The following is a 19,104-nucleotide window of genomic DNA, read 5'->3' as shown; positions in this document are numbered from 1 at the left end:
CCAGTCTGTGAACTCCCAGAAAACATACGCAAATATTTTTACCACTTGTTTATAACATAAGGTATTCTAGACCTATCATATTCTTAGGGGGGTTTATTCCCTACAAAAGGTTGAGAACCTCTGCCACTATTATATCTTGAAGCTGCATCAAACATTCTTTCTCACTCCCGCCCCTTAAACAATCTTTGTATCAAAATCCTGCACCAGTTCCGATCTCCAGGATACGTTCCATGGTCACCTCAGTTGTAACTGATTTTCCTCATGTTTTCCTCCAAAATGTAAACCAGACCACTTTCTGCTTAGATTTCATCCACTAATTCAGAGGGTATTTACTAGGTACCTACTATGTTCCAGGCACTATACCGTTTGGGTGTGCTTTATCTCGCACTGTTAGAATATCACAGTAGCTATCACTTACCCCGTGTATGTAGGCACAGCTACTTTGAATGGAAACAAAAATGAACAGCATTTCCATGAGCTGATATTCAGCTCCAGAAGACTATGTAAAGCCAGGCTCATGAAAAAATGCCCCCCCTTTTAAATGTTTAGTTATCCTTGGCATGGTGACAATAGATATCCAAGCCAAAAATTCACTTACCACACCTCAATACACTGTGACAGTAGAAAACTGTTCCAGAATCAGAAACTATGTACTGATCTCTGCCAGCACTTTAATTTTGCCATTGTCTACGTGAGACATACAACAGAGTCTCCGTATCCAGTACAACAGCTCATCATGAAGCACCCCCCCATGGACCAGGAACATCAACCTCAGACACAAAGGGCAGCAAACTGGTGTGCTAATATTGGGAATATGAAAAGTTTACAGATCCCCGATGAAAACGGAATTGTTTACTAAAGGAGTTGGAAGCTCTTAGCTAAAGATCTGGCAAAAAGTAGCTAACTCTATTACCACAGATGGGGGAGGGGGGGCTGAGTCCTATACTAGGCAAAAACTTCTAAATTCCATCTGCCCTCCCACAAATGCGACTTTGATCCTTAACTTTGAAGCAAGATGTTTTAGTGGAAAGATCTGAGTATCTATGCAGGGGCACCCTAGACTAGGACCCTCTGGTCTTCTTTATCCCATACACCCCAAGGGCTGCAACTATCAAAAGAGAAAACGCGCTAAAGCGTCCTGTTGTTTTCATCTCAGGTGCTGCGTTGCTGTGTTTTGATCAGGTGTACCTGCCCCCTAGTCCTCTCCCACCTAGGACGGGCCATGCCTGGAGGGACAGAGGAGAAGGACGAGGGGAGGAGGCACGAAGGTCACCGCGATTCCGAGATCAGGAGGACGCAAACAAGCCGCGCTTCCCTGGCACGTTCGGGCGGGGCGTTCACAGGGCACCGGGCAGGGAGGCGGCACATCCTGGGCTCCGCTCCTCGACCGCCACCCACCGAGTGTGCCCGCCTTCCCGGCCCGGAGGAGCCAAGGACCTCGGCTCCCGGACAGTGGGAGCCCGAACGCCGCCTCCTGAGAGGTGAGGGAGGGGTGGGGAGGCTGGGATGGACAGGGAGGCGGGCTCGCGCGTCGCCCGGAGTCCCCCGAGCTCTGGGAGCTGCGGGGCTGGGACTCGGGCCGCGGCGGCACCGGGAGCTTGCGCAAGACCCCGGGCGAGGCCGGGCGCGGGCGGCCTCCGGGCCTCGCTGCAACTTCTCGGCCCAAACCCCACGCTTGGGCGCGCGCACTCGCCCGCAGCCCCGCGCGCCCCCGCAGCCCGCGCACTCTCCCGCCCTCCGTCCCCCCCCCCCGCCCCCTTCCTTTCATTCTCACGCTCCAAAATAGGTCACGGGGTGGAAGTTACACCTGGTACAGCCCTCGGCTCTGATGCAAAAGAGCTTTCCTTCCCAGCTCCGGGAAGGCATTTTAACTATTAGGTTGCTCAGATCTTCCCGCCCCGATACAGTGCAGAAAGCACTGACGACCCGGGCGCTGACAGCGGTCTGCGTAGAGAAGAGGTGAGAAGCGTCTTTTCCGCCCCAGTTCTGCTGGCTCTGTGACCGCAGGGAGGACAGGGCGCGACAGGTCGCCTTGCGCGCCCGGGTGCCCCCGCCTGGGGTCTGACCGCCCTGGTGAGTTCCTGAGCCTTCTTGGCCATTCCAGTCGCGTTAGGTGGCCCGTGTACCTTGCAAGCTTAGACATGACCAAAACAGGAGAGCTTGCGGTGCATTCAGGGCTTTGGAGATGTGCTTCAGACCCAGGGGTAGAGAGGATAAGTCAGAGCCCAGGGCCGAGGGGGGGATATTTAGTGGCGTAAAGGTGAACGTGAATTTGTGTTTTCATCGAGTGTACATGTATCTTTCTCTTTAGAAGCTACCACTTGGGAATTGATTTTTAACTAGCGGGAGGCAGCAAGCTAACTTGAAGCAACAAAGTTTTCAAAGCAGGCGATGAAAATGCTTTTTTTAAGGACTGTCAAAACAGGACCGTGAGATTTGTTGCAATATTACTTGCTGTGTGTGTCTTTTTATGACTTGTTTTCTTGGCGACAAAAGATACAAGTCTATCATAGTTACTGTAGAAAGGATAAGGCTGCAGATAGGTATGGGCAAAGCTTTATATTAGTTGGTGTGGACAATTTAAATGGACATTGGATATTTTGTGTGGGGAAAGAGCTAGAATATATCTATACGTTTGAGATTAAAATTATTGGTAATCTTTTTTATTTATTAAATTATTTTAAATTTTTTTACTTTTTTGATACTGGGGATCGAACTTGGGACCTTGCGCTTGTGAGGCAGGCGCCGGAACCACTGAGCTAAATCCCCAGCCCAATTATTTGTAATCTTACAGGTAACAATTGACATTTAATGCTTTGTTTCAGCAGCCAAAAGTACTGTTATTTATGTGATTCATTAGCAAGTGGAATCTGTTACCTCCCTGCCCAAAGAATAGTTAATATCTTTTGAAGTTTAGCCAAGGGAGAGCTGTAGGTTTTTCTGTCCTTGATGCCTGGCTGAAAATGCAGTGTGAACAGCTTCAATGCTGTGAGTGGTGACCTAGAGATGCTCAGAGGGGAGCGTGACTTGAGAGGCAGGCGAGTAGCTCTCTGGTGCCTTTGATGGTGGGTGACTTGTTTAAAAGAGACCTTGACAGGTTGGAAAATATTTCCTCACCAAGGAAACTGCTCCGGAGAACCTCTGCATTTGCTCAGATTTGAAAAGGAGACTCTCTATAGATGTTTTTCCTTATTCAAACCAAATTGTATTTCTAGAAAGATTCAATTATATAGTGCTGTTCTTTGGAAATAATTTGCCCTTCTCTGGTTGTATTTTAATAGGACTAAAGCACCAAAGTAGTTCAGAGGTTTTAATAGAATTTTACTTAGCAGAAGAATGGTGACATCGAATATGCTTGGTCTGCATAGTTAACTAATTCTGCCTCTCCATTGGTGGGGGATAAATCTCAGTTCTCTGTTTGTTTAAGTGTATTTTTTAAAGCCAAATCTTTCCTGGGATTAAGAGGACTGTACAGAAGAGGTGTTAATCAGACTTTACCTATAGTATTTCTGAGAGATGGATATGCGAATACTTCAGTGCATTTTACTTGAAAGAACAGAGGATTAATCTTCAAAAAGTGAAGCACATCATGGTGAAGGCTCTGTCATTACTTTGAAGAAGACATAAACCAGATATATTTGGCAATACACAGGAAAGAAATGCGAGAGAAACATGGAGCCGAATTCTTGTGTTTACTGTGTGTTGATGTGCTGGTTTTGTTTTTAAGTAGGAACTGAGTGAAAAACTCATTGCAGTTAGCCTGTGATACAGTGGGTTATTAAATTAGGCTGTGAGCATTTGTCTGTGCAATCTTAGGACTTTACTCAGAGATACGTTAGGAAGTACTCTGAAAAGAGTGGCACAAAAGTATTAAGATAACTGGAGAATTCAAGGACAGACCAAAGGAACTAAACACTGAGCCTGATTCTGGCATACATTGGTTCTTGGTAAGGCTGAAAGAATAGTGATGCGAAATGGCCAATTGAATGTCCTGTAGCTTTTGTGATTCTCTTCTCTTAATGGCCTAAGAGGGGACATCACCTAAAACTCTGAGCTAAGAGGTGTTCAAAAGGGTTAATATCATTCATTTGGGGTACTTTCTTCTCATCCAGAGAAACTTCAACCTCTCCAGGAAGGCCTGTTAAACAAGATAAGCTGGAGTGAAGCCCAGCTCATAGCCATGTCCCAAGATGTGAAATGGAGACAATGGTACTTGCTCAGGTGGTGTGAGGAGGGAAAGGAATAATGGGCGTGAAATGCTGAGTATGCTGTTGGCACATTGTGAGCAGTCATAAAGAGTGGTTGTACCAGGAAGTAGAAGTATGTTAACTTACAATCATCCCAGAGGCTGCAGAGGGGCTGATGCATAATTGCCTCTCGAACTGAATATTTGAGTAAATAGGTCATTCCTTATCCTGTAGTAGTCAGTGTTCTTTTGGGAGCTGGAAGCTGACACCGTCAGCTGACATTGCCTCTCCTCCACCATGGACAGGCCTTTGACTGTCTAAGTTAAAGAGGCCACCTGTGATTATTTTCGGAAACAATGGTGAGGTAGGTAGTAGAGGAAGGGAGAAGTCAGCCAACTAAAATTCTGAAATAGATTTTAAAGATTTGCTTAACTAGCTTTTGCTAATGTTTTTAAAAGTATAGTCCTGATAATGTGATAGTAATTCCTGGAGTTAGATAAGGTGGAGAATGCCCTTCATGATTTAGAAATGGAATATAGTATTTGGACTTTTGGGAGGAAGCAGCAATACCATTCCTTCAGCTTTTCAGTGTCTCATCATTTCCAAGGCATCTGTGGCGTTAAAAGCCATAAAAACAGCCCTGACTCTTTTTTTTTGCAGAATTCATGCCTGCTGGTAATAAGTAGGTAAACCTGTAATTAAACCTGTGTTAAGTTGTATAGGAAAAATGTCAAGGTCTGTGTGTGTAAACTCCAAAATTCATGTTGAAACTTAGTCCCCAGAGGCATATGTAAATGATATTTGGAGGCAGGGTGAGTTAGGTTTAATGAGTTCATAACTATGAGCCTCATAATTGCATTAATGGCTTTATGAGAAGAAGAGAGACCCAACTTAGCAAGCTTACTCTTTCTTGCCAAGTGATACCCTACATCTCCACAGAACTAACTCTACAGCTTATTCCTAGCAACAAGTCCCTCACCAGATGCTGACTGGCAGATACTGGCATGGTGTTCTAGATTTCTCAGCCTCTAGAAGTGTGAGATAAATAAATGTCAGCTCCTTATACAACATCTGATCTCTGATCTGTCGCATTAAGTTTTAGCAACTGCAAGTGGACAAAGGCAGAAATAGGGAATCTGACTTGCGAAAGGAAGGTCAGGAATGCTCGCTGAAGGAAATGATTCGAAGGGAGAGCATTTAATGCAGAGTGAAGTCTGTGCATTTGTGCATGTGTGTGTATGTATTTAGGGAAAGACAATGGAGAGGACAGGTGTCTTTGAAGAAGAAACAATGCTGTGTAACTGAGGCTGGAGCAGTAGGCCTAGAACATGTGATACGTTTTTCTTTTCTCATACATAAAGCTTATAGTATAAATGGAACTCTTTTTTTTTGTTTGTTTAAATGTCTTACCTTAGGCTTTTTTTTACAGACAATTGAATTATAAGAAGGAAATTGCACTCTTAGTTGATCAGAAACCAAGCCAATATTATCATAGTTGATTAATTTGTCAGTACTTTGTATTAATTATCTGACTTGAAAACCATATGTGGCTAGCAGTGTAGCTCGGTGGTACAGCATGTGCTTGGCATGTGCAAAGCCCTAGGCCAGTACCACACCACAACAAACAAACAAACAAAAGTGTTGGACTAATTTAATTCTCTTTTTAAAATCTAGTAGATTTTTGTTTAAAATTCATGTTATATATATGTCCAGCTTTCATATTGTCTCTCTCTCACACACACATACACATACATTCAGTTGGAATCAACAGAGTTGTCAGTTGCTTGCTGTTTCTCATGGGGAAAGCTCCTAGCCTCTGTTTGGGAAGCCCTGGGCCCAGCCTTGTGATGTTGTGACACTTGTGCTGCAAAGCACTTGTAGAAAGCAGCCGCACCATTGGTGCTTTGCTCTTTCAAGGTCTGTGAAGAACGTGGTGTGTGATCCTCTTCCCCATATGCATGCTTTTACTTTTTATTTTTCTTTGTTTCCTTTTACTTTCTCCTTCTTTCTCCAGGGTCTACCTGATTATTCCTCATTTTTCATAATTACGTTTTCACCTCACACCCAGTCCCTAAAGGGTTATTGGTCCAACTTGGTTAGTCCTAGATGTCTGGTTTTCGACCTTCTTGGTCCTCATTGCATCACTGTGGTTGCCAGGTGGACACAACCTTTTCCCCCTTCACAGTTCTCCCAAGGCATTCCAGATCATCTTGGTGTATTTAATGCTCAAATCTCTCCTATTTCTCATGTCAGTCAGGTTGCAGATAAGGGAAACTTTCTGAGCTATTTTAAGCAAAACAGGACTTAGTGTGGGAGTCAAGTACTTTCAAGATGTTTGGAAGGAAAGGTTGCCCCTTAGAAAAGAGGAGAGGATCTTGGCTGAGCCTTGTGTGATGACTCCCAGGCTGAATTGGCTCCAGGGTTGCTGTCCCCACAGCTAAAGGGTGGCCACTGGGACTCAAGCCACCACTGAAGCTGCTGACATCAAGAACACACTGTTTGGCTGTGTTCCATTAATCAGAGGAGCTACTCCAAAATGCCTCTCCACTCCAGGAAGCTGTTGCCTGAATACTGCCACCAACAACAAAAAGAAGCTGACAAACATCATCCTTGGATACCTCCTCTTCCCTCTTTCCTTGATTACCCTTCACCTCCCTCTTTTTCCAATTCTTTTCACTGGTAGAACCTAATCTGTGCCCAGAACTGTAGCCCAGGATACTCTGGAAAATGTTTATGGGCTTATGACCCCAGAGGTAGATGCATGCATATGCAGTTGAAGGACATAGAAATTAGTGTTGAGTGACAAGCCAGCATGTCTAGCTCATATCTAAAATACAGTTCATCAGAGGCTTAGCTAGAATATTTAATTCAAAGCAGACTGAGATAGACTTTGGATGATATGTTGTAAACATAAAGGATCTAGCTGCTAACCAATTACCCTTTCAAACAGATGGATATTATGGGTTCACAGTTGAAATCACCAGAGAATGCATTAAGCAAATAAATAAAAGTTGCCAAGCACCTGTCTCTGCGTGTCTGAATGTAAAAATGTTCCTTGGATTTGGGTTAGTAATCAAAGTAAAATCCTAGGAAATTATTTTAAAAATGGTTCTCCCAACAAATGTCCCAGGTACCTTACCTATTTCACAAGCCACAGTACAAAAGAAGAAAACAGTTCTATCAGAAATGCTAGCCCCTGGCTGGCTAGTTCACTCATTAGATGAATTATCTATTTATGTGAGTTTTTGCTGAATCTTTCTTTTCTTTGTATTTTTATAGTGCCCTTTGTAGAGATTTAAAATATAGAAATTATGTGCTTATTGGAGATTAAAATAAGAATATTCTTGGATTTACTCCCATCACTTATTTCATACCCTGGTACTTATCTGATTCCTTTTTTGCAAACGACTACAGTAGATATGATGAGATTTCTTCTGTTCCTAAGTAATAAATTATCAGTGTGTTTGCACTAAGAAATTGCATTAGTACCTCTAGGAATAGTCTTGATTATGGAATAAAATCATCCTGCATTTGCTTCTGATACCTGGAGTTAGAAATGAGAGAAGAGCTTAAACAAATGGAGTAATTTAATGAATTTATCAATCCACTGCATGTATTTTCTTAAAATCACTTTTACACCCCCAGAAGTAAGAAAGAACCATTTACACATTGTCTGTGGTAGATGCTGAAAACATTTAAATGAAGAATTACAAATGCTGTACATACTACATGATCACTGTGTTCCTTTAGGGCCAGTGGTGACACCAGTAACTTAGCAGCACTACCCCAAGTAACCAAAAGTGAGCACATCAAAATAAAATAGTGTTCTTGTTCTGTAAATATAGCTTCATGTTTACTATTCTAGACCTCCAACAAGCTGTTGTCCCTAACTTCACTTATGTACATCGGGTAACTGTTTAAATCTAATATTATTATTTTATTACTTGTGCATGCATGTGTGTGTGAGAGAGATGAGGGGGGAGAGAGAGAGAGAGAGAGAGAGAGGGAGAGGGAGAGGGATTATCTTTCTATGTTATAATAACATATGAATGACCTCCCTGGCATTAGTTTCTCTTCCTTACCCCAGTTTTTCTTTTCATTCATATTTGAGTAAACACTGGAAGCAAAACCCTGGCTTTCTCTCCCTCTGGATTATAAGGATGATGATTTTTTTTTTCTTCTCCACGCACATGAAACTTAATTGAAAATGGAGTTTTCTAAGTAGCTTATAAAGAAAAAGAACATCTCTTCTTAGATCACAGATGTACTAAATGGAAGGGGAAAGTGAATAGAAAGAGCATGCGTGGGTTTTTACATACTTTTAAAAGCAAAATCTGAGAACCCAGAAATTTCAACATCATTGAATGATTTGTTTATTCACTGATTCAAGAAGTGAGTATTAAGTATATGTGCTGCCAGAGCGAGCATAAGAAGTGGATATTAAGAACCTATATTCTTCTATGACTGGTGCTAGGTGCTAAAGATACGTGGCTCTGCTTTGGAGAGGCTGATGATCTGTAGGGTTGATAGCAATAAAGGGTTATGATAGTATGGTTCTCCTTCATGCATGTGGAGAGCAGTGGCTTCCTCAAAAAGTGATGTGTTCTTTCATGGTAAGCTGAAAGATGGAATTAATCCAAACAAACAACTTCCTAACTTCAAAGAATATTTGTTGACTTTTTTATCAACAATAAAAAGATAACTGAGAGGCAAAAATTACAGCTGCTACAACCATGTCTTTCTGCTTTTTTTAACCCACAGAAATTAAAGTGAGCTTGTTGACAGATGACTTTAATATTCAAAGAAATAATACATTTGTAAGAGAAGAGGACTCCTTTTGATACCATAATAAATGTTCACAAAATAATTAGAAATCATTAAAAGTTTTTCAAGCCCTGTAACACTTCAGTGGACATCAAATTTATAATTAAAGAAATTCAAGACTATGCGGATACCATCAGAATGAGACATTTGCAAAGATGGCAGTGCAGTGATTTATGCAGTTATGAAATAGATCTAAAGTGACCATGTGACTTGTTTCTTAAACCAAGACACTTTTGACAGTGAGTGAAGGGAACACTATTAATGATTGTCCTGGGAAAAGAAGCATAAATGAAGACTGTCTCAGCAAAACTTGAGTGACCAGGACTCATGGTCACCCAAGACTCAAGTACTAGCTGTGCAGCATGATTGCTCTTATGGCTTGTAGCTAGGTGTTCCCCCAAAGCTTCATGTGCTCATAGGTGGGGTTTTTCAGAGCTGGCTGGATGTAGTGCGATACTGGAATTAGGGGTGTGTGGTACTAAATTAGTCTACTGATTGTAATTATCATAATTCTGGGTGTGGATAATAAAATCTCCACCCTGGGTGTGGGTGGTACCAGTCAGTAGGCTTATAGCGTTGATAGGATTTAAAGAGAGAGGGAGAAGGCAGGCTTGCTGCTGCTGTTTGCTCCTTGATGTCTTCTGCTTGCCACACCATGGACTGTTTGTTCTCTATGAGGCCCCTCGGCCATACCACCATGCCTTGGAGCCAGCCAACTATGAACTGAAACCACTACAGACTGGGAGCTAACATGAACCTTTCCTCCTTTCACTTTAGATGTTTGGTATATTGTCTAGGCAGTGAGAAAGTAGTTAAGACAATCACATTATCCTCAATATTGGTTTTTGAAAGTGTGATAAAATATGCAGAGCATTAACCTCAATGTTGTTTTTTTTCTAAAAATGTGATAAAATATGCAGACAGTAAAATATCTAATGTTAATCACTTTTAAGCTATAGTTCAATGGCATTAAGTATGTTCACAGTGCTGTACAACCATCACCACCCTCCACTTTCAAAATTTTTCATCTTCTTAAAGTGAAACTCCAGACCCATTAAATAATGACTCCCCATTCCCTCCCTTCAGTCCCTGGCAACTACTATTCTCCTTGCTGTTTTTATGAGTTTGACTATTCCAGCACCCTTAGATAAATGAATTCATACAATATTTGTCTTATTGTGACTAACCATATCTCATCATATTTTCAAGGTTCATCCATGTTGTAGCATGTATCAGAATTTCACCCTTTCTTAAGGCTGAATAATATTCTGTTGAATGAGCAAGTATATACCATATTTTGTCTATTCATTCATATGTACTTGGGTACTTGAGGCACTTCCATCTTTTGGCCATTGAGGCTAATTCTGCCATGAACTTGAGTGTACGAAAGTCTCTTGAAGTCACTGCTTTCAATTTTTTTTAGGCGTATACACACAATATTGAATCTAAATGAAGAAATTAAAAATGGAGGAAAAAGAAACATTATCTTCCTCTAGAAAATTTTTCTGATCACATTTCTTCAGTCCAGACTGCTTCAGATTAGAGTCCAGCTCTGCCTTTGCAGAATTCATCAGGAAAAGCAGTTGTTTAAGATAATCTAAAGAAATCACCTGTTGCGAAAAGGCACCCAATGTCTCACATTTCATCTCCACACAGAGAAGCTAGTTTGTCTGTCACAACTGCCATGATGCATTGACCATAGATGCCGCTAGAGGCAAAGGGCTGGCCTCCAAATACCAGATTCTGAATCAAGACAGCGGCCTTCAGAAGCACAGAAAAGCAAATAAACATGAGAACACCATGAAGTTGAGCACAAGAATGCTCCATGTGACCAAGAACATCTTTGCATCACAGGAGACTATGATTTCCTGGGAGGCAAGGAACTGAAGCAACTCCTAACAGCTGAATTGTAAACCTAGATGAAAGAAGACAGGCTCCAACTGAAGGTAGCCTTTCCAGGTAAAGAGAAAAATACTCTACTTCTGGCTGTGGAAATAGGTATCAGAATGCTGATGTCATGAGTATTGGTGCCCCTGATCTCAGCTCAACTAGTCCCTTTATGGAAGTACAGGCATTAAAATATAAACCTTCTTTGAAACTGTAACTCCATTCCCACTGGGGAGTTATACTCCTGGAAAGTAATGTTGACATGTCTGAAATAAATTGAGAATTGCCACATTTATGTGCATTGCTTCTCCTCCTTTACCTCTCTGTGGCAGTGTCAGCATTCTGTGGGGTCAATAAGAAGAAATTCATTCATCTGTAAAAGCAGCCTTAAAGAAATTGATATACTTTCCACCATTAGTGATAACTGAACTTCATAAAATACATTTACAGAAGTTATCTGACAATCAGACATGGTAGCTGAGAGCCAGATATTAAGGAGCTTTTAGAAAAATTGAACCTGAAGTGTCTTACAGCTCCCTATAATGAAGCATTCTTAGGTCTGCTGTCATTGGATCATACCTGTATCAGTGAAGTCTGAAAAGTTAATAGGCAAGTCCACACAAAAACCTGTTTATGAGTGTTTGCAGAAGCTTTATGCACAATTACTGACAATTGAAAGCAACAAAATGTCCTTCAGTAGGTGAATGGATGAACAAATTTGATATATCCATATAGGAAAATATTATTCAGTGATAAAAAGAAATGATTTATCAAGCCACAAAAAGACATGGAGGACCCTTAAATGCATACTGCCAAACAAAGAAACCTGGAAAGGCTAAGTCTTATATAGTTTTACTATATGACATTCTGAAAAGGAAACACTATTGATAGAATAAGAGGACAAGTGGTTGACAGAGGGTTGGGTGCAAGGTGGAAGATGAGTAGGTGGACCACAGAGAATTTGTGGGGCAGAAACACTATTCTGTATGAGACTATGACAGTAGATACATGACATTATGCATTTGGCAAAAGTTAGAACTGTATGTTACCCAAGAGTAAATCATAATATGGACTCCAGAGTTGGATAATAATAATGAATCAATATGGTTCATCAGCTGTAACCAAAGTACCAAACCAAAGGGGGATTTTAATTTAAACAATTCATAAAATATTTTGTAAAAATTAAAATATTCCAGTGGTGCTAGAGTAGAAGATGTAGAAAGTGTTAATTAATGTCAGGGGTCCAAGTAATGACATGTAAGTAGTAAGGAACATAGCTTCAAGTCATGGGCATTAATAGTTCTGTTGCTGTAGTCTCATCAGCTACTCTGCATCACAAGTGCAGAAATTTCACTCAAGCTTTTAGCAGGTGAGGAGGATGCAGTGTCAGATTGGTCTCAGGAAACACTTTCTTGCCATCTAGTTTTGCATTGGTTAAATGCTTGGATCAAAGCCTACAGAATCCATTGACAGACAGGCCTGAAACCAGAAAAATATGCCACCTTAAGGCTACAAGGCCATCCATCATCATGTCCCTCCTACCTTCCATTGTTAATTTTTCCTACTGCAAGATTGGACTCTCCACACCGTTTTCCTTTGCAGGAAGCTTTTGATGCTTTGCATCAAGTTGGCAGAAATCCAGATCTAGCTCTTCTTGTTTTGATACAAAAGATTAATGTGGTTACTACATAAGCATGGAAAGGGGCTAGATCATATGCCAATTCCTTAAAATGGCTATCGAGACACTCCCATAAGTTTGGAGTGTAAGAAGAAACCTGTAAACAGTGTGGAGCTACATATTTTTAAAGATTTTTTTCAGCCAAATTAATTTATGATCTCTTTTCTGATAGTTTGTCTATTCTGCTTGTAAAAATCTGAGCTTTTTGAAATGTATTGGCAGTATGTGCACAGAGGTTTTTATTCTCATTAAGAAGATTACCCAGGCATAAAGTGGATTATTTTGTATGTGGCATACTATGTTAAAATAAAAGTGAATCTTTGAAATGCAGAAAGTCCTAGACATACCACTACTGGTGCAGCTTCACACTATGATTATTTTTGTATTGTAGGTAAAGCACAGCTTCCCACTCAGTTATCAAGGTAATATACTTTTAACCACATAGTTTTGGGTTTTGAGTTATTGCCTCTGCTCTGTGTATTATGGGTCATCCATTAAAACAAAATTGAAGATGAATAGTTTTTTAGAATGGAGCAAAAACTATGTTTTATTTATTATGGGGATTTTTATTACATGTAAATAATAATTACTAAAACTTTCATATAGGTTATTGAATACTTTATGCAACATATTCTTTATCTAAGAGTATGCTTGATCAACTCCTTTTTTCTGTTTATTGAAACTAGAATTCAGGATGACATGGTAGGTTTATGAGTCTGTAGAATCAGTACACATAGATTCCAGTTATGTTAGTTACTTTTCTCTCATTGATGAGACAAAATACCCGACACCTCAAATTAAAAAGGAAGGGGTTTATTTGGCTTACAGTTCATAGAAGTTTCAGTCCATAATTGGCTGACTCCAAGGCAGGGATAACAAACAGGCATGGCAGAGCAGAAACAACATGGCGCTCACAGGGCAGCCGAGGTAACAAGGGAGTTTAATAGCATCTTTCTGCCCCTTTTTCTTAGACTACCAGGATTAGGGTGGTGCCAAACTAATCACTCACTTGTAGTGGTTTAGTAATCACACACCCTTAGCCCAGCAACACACATTCCAGATTCAACTACCTCTGAAAAAGAAAGTCCCACTTCACCTGCATGATGCTTTGTGGGGACATCTAAACATAAACCATAACACAAGTCCTTGGTCCTTAAGAACCTAATGTACTTTTCCACTTAGTTGATTCTTGGGTATTTCTAGATGACATCAATTTTGGTTTTATATCCATTTGATACTTGTTTTTGCATGCATTATCTATGACACTTCTCATTTGTTAACAATTTAGTCATCCATGTGAATTTTGATGATCAAAATAGAATGTTGGGCTTTCAGAGAAAAAGATTCAAGTCATTACTGTCATATTATTTGTTATTTTAAAGCCAGCTTTCAAAAATATTATATTTCATTATTTTTTAAAAAATCACATTTTACCCTCATCAGGATTGGGGTACACATACAGCTGATGGCATATCCTCAATTTTCTTGGCAATAAGTAAAATGATTTTGTGTATGACAAAGCAGATGGTTTCCTAGCTTTCATGAAATGTTATCAATTTAAGAAATATTTCCATCCTGTCTAAGGCAGTTCAGGTTGAATTTTTTGTCTTATTTAATTTAGAGCTAGATTTCAGTATTCCTGTTTAATTTTTTTTTTTTTTTTTGCACACTGCCTGTGGTTGTTAGCATTTCTCTATTGCAATCCACTATTTTTTTTTTTTATACTGGGGATCGAACTTGGGACCTTACACTTGCGAGGCAGGCGGCAGAACCACTGAGCTAAATCCCCTGCCCTGTATTTTATTTTTAAAATAAATAATGTTGAACCCTTTGAGGGTTAAAAATGCTATTTGTTGCTTTAAATTTGAAAAGAATCTGTGTATACTTGTATACAGGCTTAGCTCTGAAGTTACAAATAGAGTCATAAAATGAAGTGTAAAAACTGAAAAAATTAAACTTTCCAAAACAGACTGGTTATTCTGGGCAGAGACTTAATAATTCCTGCTGCTAAGAGAAGTACAATTTGCTGCCACAAGAAAGCTTAAAACATCAAACACATTCTTATAAAATACAATGGAAACTGCTAGCAAATGAGACCATTCTTTCAATGTTGCTTTCCTACTTCCATGTGGCCTTCATAATGGTGGCAATTATTCAGAATTGAAAGCTTCTTGGGGTGATATAAACATTCAAACCATAACACTGCGCCAGTTTTCAGGTATTGAATGCAGATTATGGGCCAGACTACAAGATCTCAGCTATTAAGGGGCTCAGGATAAATGAGAGAGAACTAACACAGAAGAAAACACAGTGCTGGAATGATGTCAAGGAGCCCTGGCTATAAAGCAGAATGCTGGTTATCAGAGGACTAGTACTCAAGGAGCCAGAGGTCAAAGGTGTAGCTGACCTTCCCCAGCATTCTGATCCCAGTCCAGAAACAAAGTACCCTGTGAGTGGTCACTACAAATGTCACCAAGTCCCTTAGGTGATGTGAAAGTGTTTTTGTTTATATTTTAGATAGTATTCCAACAACTGTAGTTGTCATCTTTCTTTAAAAACTGAAGCAGACTAAATTCAGCAGATTATAAAAGACAGAAGCTTACTGGAGACAGGCACACAGAATGAGAAGGGACAGCTGGTAGAAAGGTAAGACAGAGGAAGGATTAATACAAAGTACAGTTGTCCCTCTGTGTCTGTGGGTTCTGCATCTATGAATTTAATCAACCAGAAACCAAAAATATTTGGGAAAAAATTAAAGGTGTGCCGAACATGTACATACTTTTTGCCCTGTTGTTATTCCCTAAACAGTACAGTATAACAACTATTTACATTTTGTTAGGTATTATGAGTGATCTAGCTTCCTTGAAATGTTGTCTTTTAACTTACACAGAAGTTACACAGGAGGAGATGCATATATTAAATACAAATATACCATTTTATATAAGGGACATGAGCATCCATATATTTTATTATCCATGAGGATGGGAGAGGTTCTGGAACTGATTCCCTGTAGATACCAAGGCATGACTGTGGACAAAACAAGTAAGGGCCGTAAGCCATTTATTGTACATGCAGAGTCTTTGTTAGCCGTAGGAAGCATTGTTACTCTGTAATTCTTTGTCATAATTAGCTCCTATGTTACCAGTAGAAAGTGTAAAATTTTACTCAGAGTAAAATTATGTAGTATACTTTACAAAGATTTTCATAAAAGTGGTTAAAATACATAATACCTTGGTATAGAAAAGGATCAATCTCAGCTATTTCTGTTGTTAAATATTATGACAGGTTTAGTTAATTGACCTAAATTTCAAGTTCTATACCTATTTATTTAGCATAGGATTTCTGAGACTAATACTGTATATCATGAACACTTATACCACCCACTGTAAAAGAGTAGAAACAAGATGTTACCTGTGATGGTTAAGCTTGATTGTGTCAACTTGATTGGACTTGAGTTCCATGGAGGGATTGGTGGAGCATATTTCTGTGTGTGTCTGGATAGATAGGAAGGTGTACCTTTGTGATCTGTATCTGGTCCCTCTCCTTTTTCTTTACTTCCCAGCCACCATGAACTAAGCAGCCTTCCTCTGTCACAACCTTCTGTAATTATGTTGTGGAGTTGCAGCTAATCATGGACTGAATCCCCTGAAACCATGAGCCAAATTAAGCCTGTCCTTCTTTAGGTTGTGAATGTCAGATATTGTGTTCCAGCAATGGGAAAAATGACTGATATAGAAAAGTAGTACCAAAGAAGTGGGGTTGCTGTTAGTAAACCTGTTAGTAGTATATTCTGAACCACGGTTCAGAAACTTTTGAAGCTGGTTTGTCCAAGGAGTTTGGAACGATTTGGAGGTGCAAGCTAGAAAAGCCCTAACATGCTGTAAGCAGAGACTATTAGGGGATTCTAGTTGGAGCTCAGAAGACCAGAATTGCTGATGGAAATGTGGACAGCAAAGGCCAGGCTCAGAAATAAGGACTTTATTGGCAGTTGGGCTAGAGGCCATGAGTGTTACACACTGGCAAAAAATTTATCTACATTTCCCTCATGCCATGGGACTGCAGGAGACTGAGACTAAGGGTGATGAAATAATTAATCTGGTGGGTGAAATTTCAAGAAAGCTCAGTATTCAGCCTGTGGCATGGACACTTCTGGCTGCTTTTTTTTTCAGATTTATAGTGATAAGGCAAAAAGCAGATCAGAAAAGAATTTAAAAACTTAAATTTTGGCCAAAAGGAACCATGTGTAAAGTTGGGGCCAAAGAAAGTGTGGTTGCTGAAGAGGTAGTTCCATTAGTATGATGCCAAGTACTTTGAAGCAGAACAAAAAGATCCCTTAGAACAAGCATAATTCATAACAGCTAAATCTTGGAAGCAACATATATATCCATCAACAGATAACTGGATAAAGAAAACATGGTATTTATAAATAGCGGAGTACTACTTACATAAAAAAAGATAAACTTGTAGGAAAATGGATGCACCTTGAGAACATAATATTAAGTGAAATTAAATCAGACACACAAGCTTAAATATCATATGGCTTCTCATATGTGAGAAATTCAAAAGTATCAATAAAGAGAAAAATAAAAGATAGATTCCAGGAAATGAGGAGATAGATCTTTCTCAAATGGGAATGGTATCAAGAGATGGGGAGAGGAAGCAAAGGGGATGAAAAAGGAATTAAGATGTATTCTGTACACGCACCAACTCTGCACAAGTAATGTAATCATTATGTATTGAAAACATATACTTAGGACTTCTCAGACTAATACTGCATATCATGCACACTCATACCATCCACTGTAGAAGAGCAGAAACAAGATGCTATATGTGATGGTTAAACTTGATTGTGTCAAAATGAAGTTGCCTTCAGGGTCTGTGGTACATTAAAACCATATTTATTTTTTTAAAAATCAGCAAGATTTCACCCATCACAGTCTCAAGGATACAGATGTATAAACCTGTTTATTCATAGTTCTTTTTAAGTTTAAAAAATATCATTTTTTAATTTTTCAATTTGGTGTTTGTTTTCAATACAAGATATTTACATTGCTTTTGGAGAAGTGGTACATATATATCATATATATATATATCATATATATATATATCATATGGTATCATTTTAAATCTGCTTTTCTCCCCTTCATACTCCTTTCTCCTTCCCTTGATTCCCCTACCCGACTCCAAAAAGTCTGCCTTTATTTTACTCTTTAATTTATCATGTGATATATAACTTTTTGTGACTGACTTATTTGACTTAAATTATGGTTTCAAGATCATCTATTTTCCTACAAATGACTTAAATTCATCCCTCTTTATGACTGAATACAACTCTGTCATGCATATGTACTGCATTTGCTTTATCCATTTGTTCATTGATGGGTATCTAGGGTTATTCCAGAGAATAGCTATTATAGATATTATGAATTGTATGCATGTCTCAATCACTATAGTATGATATCTTGCTTGTAATTTCTGGTGTTCCTTCCCATTTTTACATCATGAGATTATAATATAAAGGTATTTTATTTTAGGCTCAGGTGGTTCAATATCATTACAGACACCAACTGTTGATATTCCAGAGGTATAGATAATAAAATACTAGGTAGCATGAAAATAAGTTTATTGACAGTACGGAAAAGACTGGATTGAGAAGCAATTATGTTTTGTGTTCAAACACCATTTCACTCTGGAATATAGGGCATTTTTTTCTTCCTGAAATCTCATGTTATCTATTATTCAAAGATAACTCACTATACTCTGAAATCTTTGATCAGTTTAATGCTAATGGGTTGGGCAAAACAGAAGTAAAAGTTTACTGCAGGTTTTAGGAGCACGTATCCCATAATAAGAGTAGATAATGGTACAGCTGGCACTTGACTTTGGGACCTGGGGAAAGCTCTGTTCTTAATTAACTCTGGCTTCATCCTGTGCCAAAGGTGAACTTCCTTAGACCACACCAAAGTTGCACGGATGATGAAGATGGTGATTTGCTCACCCAAAGATACTTCTTGTATTGAAGTTGAGGTGAAAAGGAATGACATTTCTATCAGCATTTGACCCGCTCAGGTTCTCTCCATTTAGATATTTTTAAATTTTTCTCTATTAATGTGCTAAAACTAAATGAGTCCTTTGTAATCAGAGAGGCTCTTTATAAATGACAGATCCTCCTGACTTTTCAACTTTTCTTCTTAAGTAGTCACTTCCCTAGTAGAATTATGACCACTAATCCACTCAGAATGCCAGAGAAATACTGAATACATTTTTAGAAAGTTATATTTATATCAAGCAGTGATTGTCCTTCGTGAAAGTGATAATTTGGAGTAAGCTTGACAAGTGGATTTTGAAGCATTATTACAAGTTTAATTTTGCCTTGTCATTGCACAGTCTAAGGTATTTTACAATATAGTGCTAAAAAAGCCAACAATATGTACTATTTATGTTTTAAATTAGATACTACTCAACTAATAAAAGACATCCATACCACGAGACTGTGAAGTTCTGCAGCAGTATGTGAACACCTTGCGA

The 19,104-nt window shown here is 39.3% G+C and overlaps 1 protein-coding gene across 9 annotated transcripts in view; it reads left to right on the top strand.

The window, feature by feature from the left end:
* Nucleotides 1-1,223: 1,223 nt before the first annotated feature.
* Nucleotides 1,224-19,104, top strand: part of Trmt9b (tRNA methyltransferase 9B (putative)) — a 67,100-nt gene continuing 49,219 nt past the window's right edge. For 2 of the 9 annotated variants that reach the window (XM_013066638.3, XM_087217214.1), the window contains exon 1: nucleotides 1,228-1,481. The gene's annotated coding sequence lies outside the window, so the exon portion shown is untranslated. The other 7 variants (XM_021246656.2, XM_087217215.1, XM_087217216.1 and 4 more) reach the window with 6 other exon arrangements.

The sequence above is a fragment of the Heterocephalus glaber genome, unplaced genomic scaffold, assembly GCF_053883595.1.
Source record: "Heterocephalus glaber isolate CG9 unplaced genomic scaffold, H.glaber_assembly_v1.0 deba00001461, whole genome shotgun sequence".
In the NCBI taxonomy this organism is placed as follows: Eukaryota; Metazoa; Chordata; class Mammalia; order Rodentia; family Bathyergidae; genus Heterocephalus; species Heterocephalus glaber.
The sequence above is the reverse complement of the archived record's forward strand: the minus strand, read 5'-3'. Positions and strand labels throughout refer to the sequence as shown.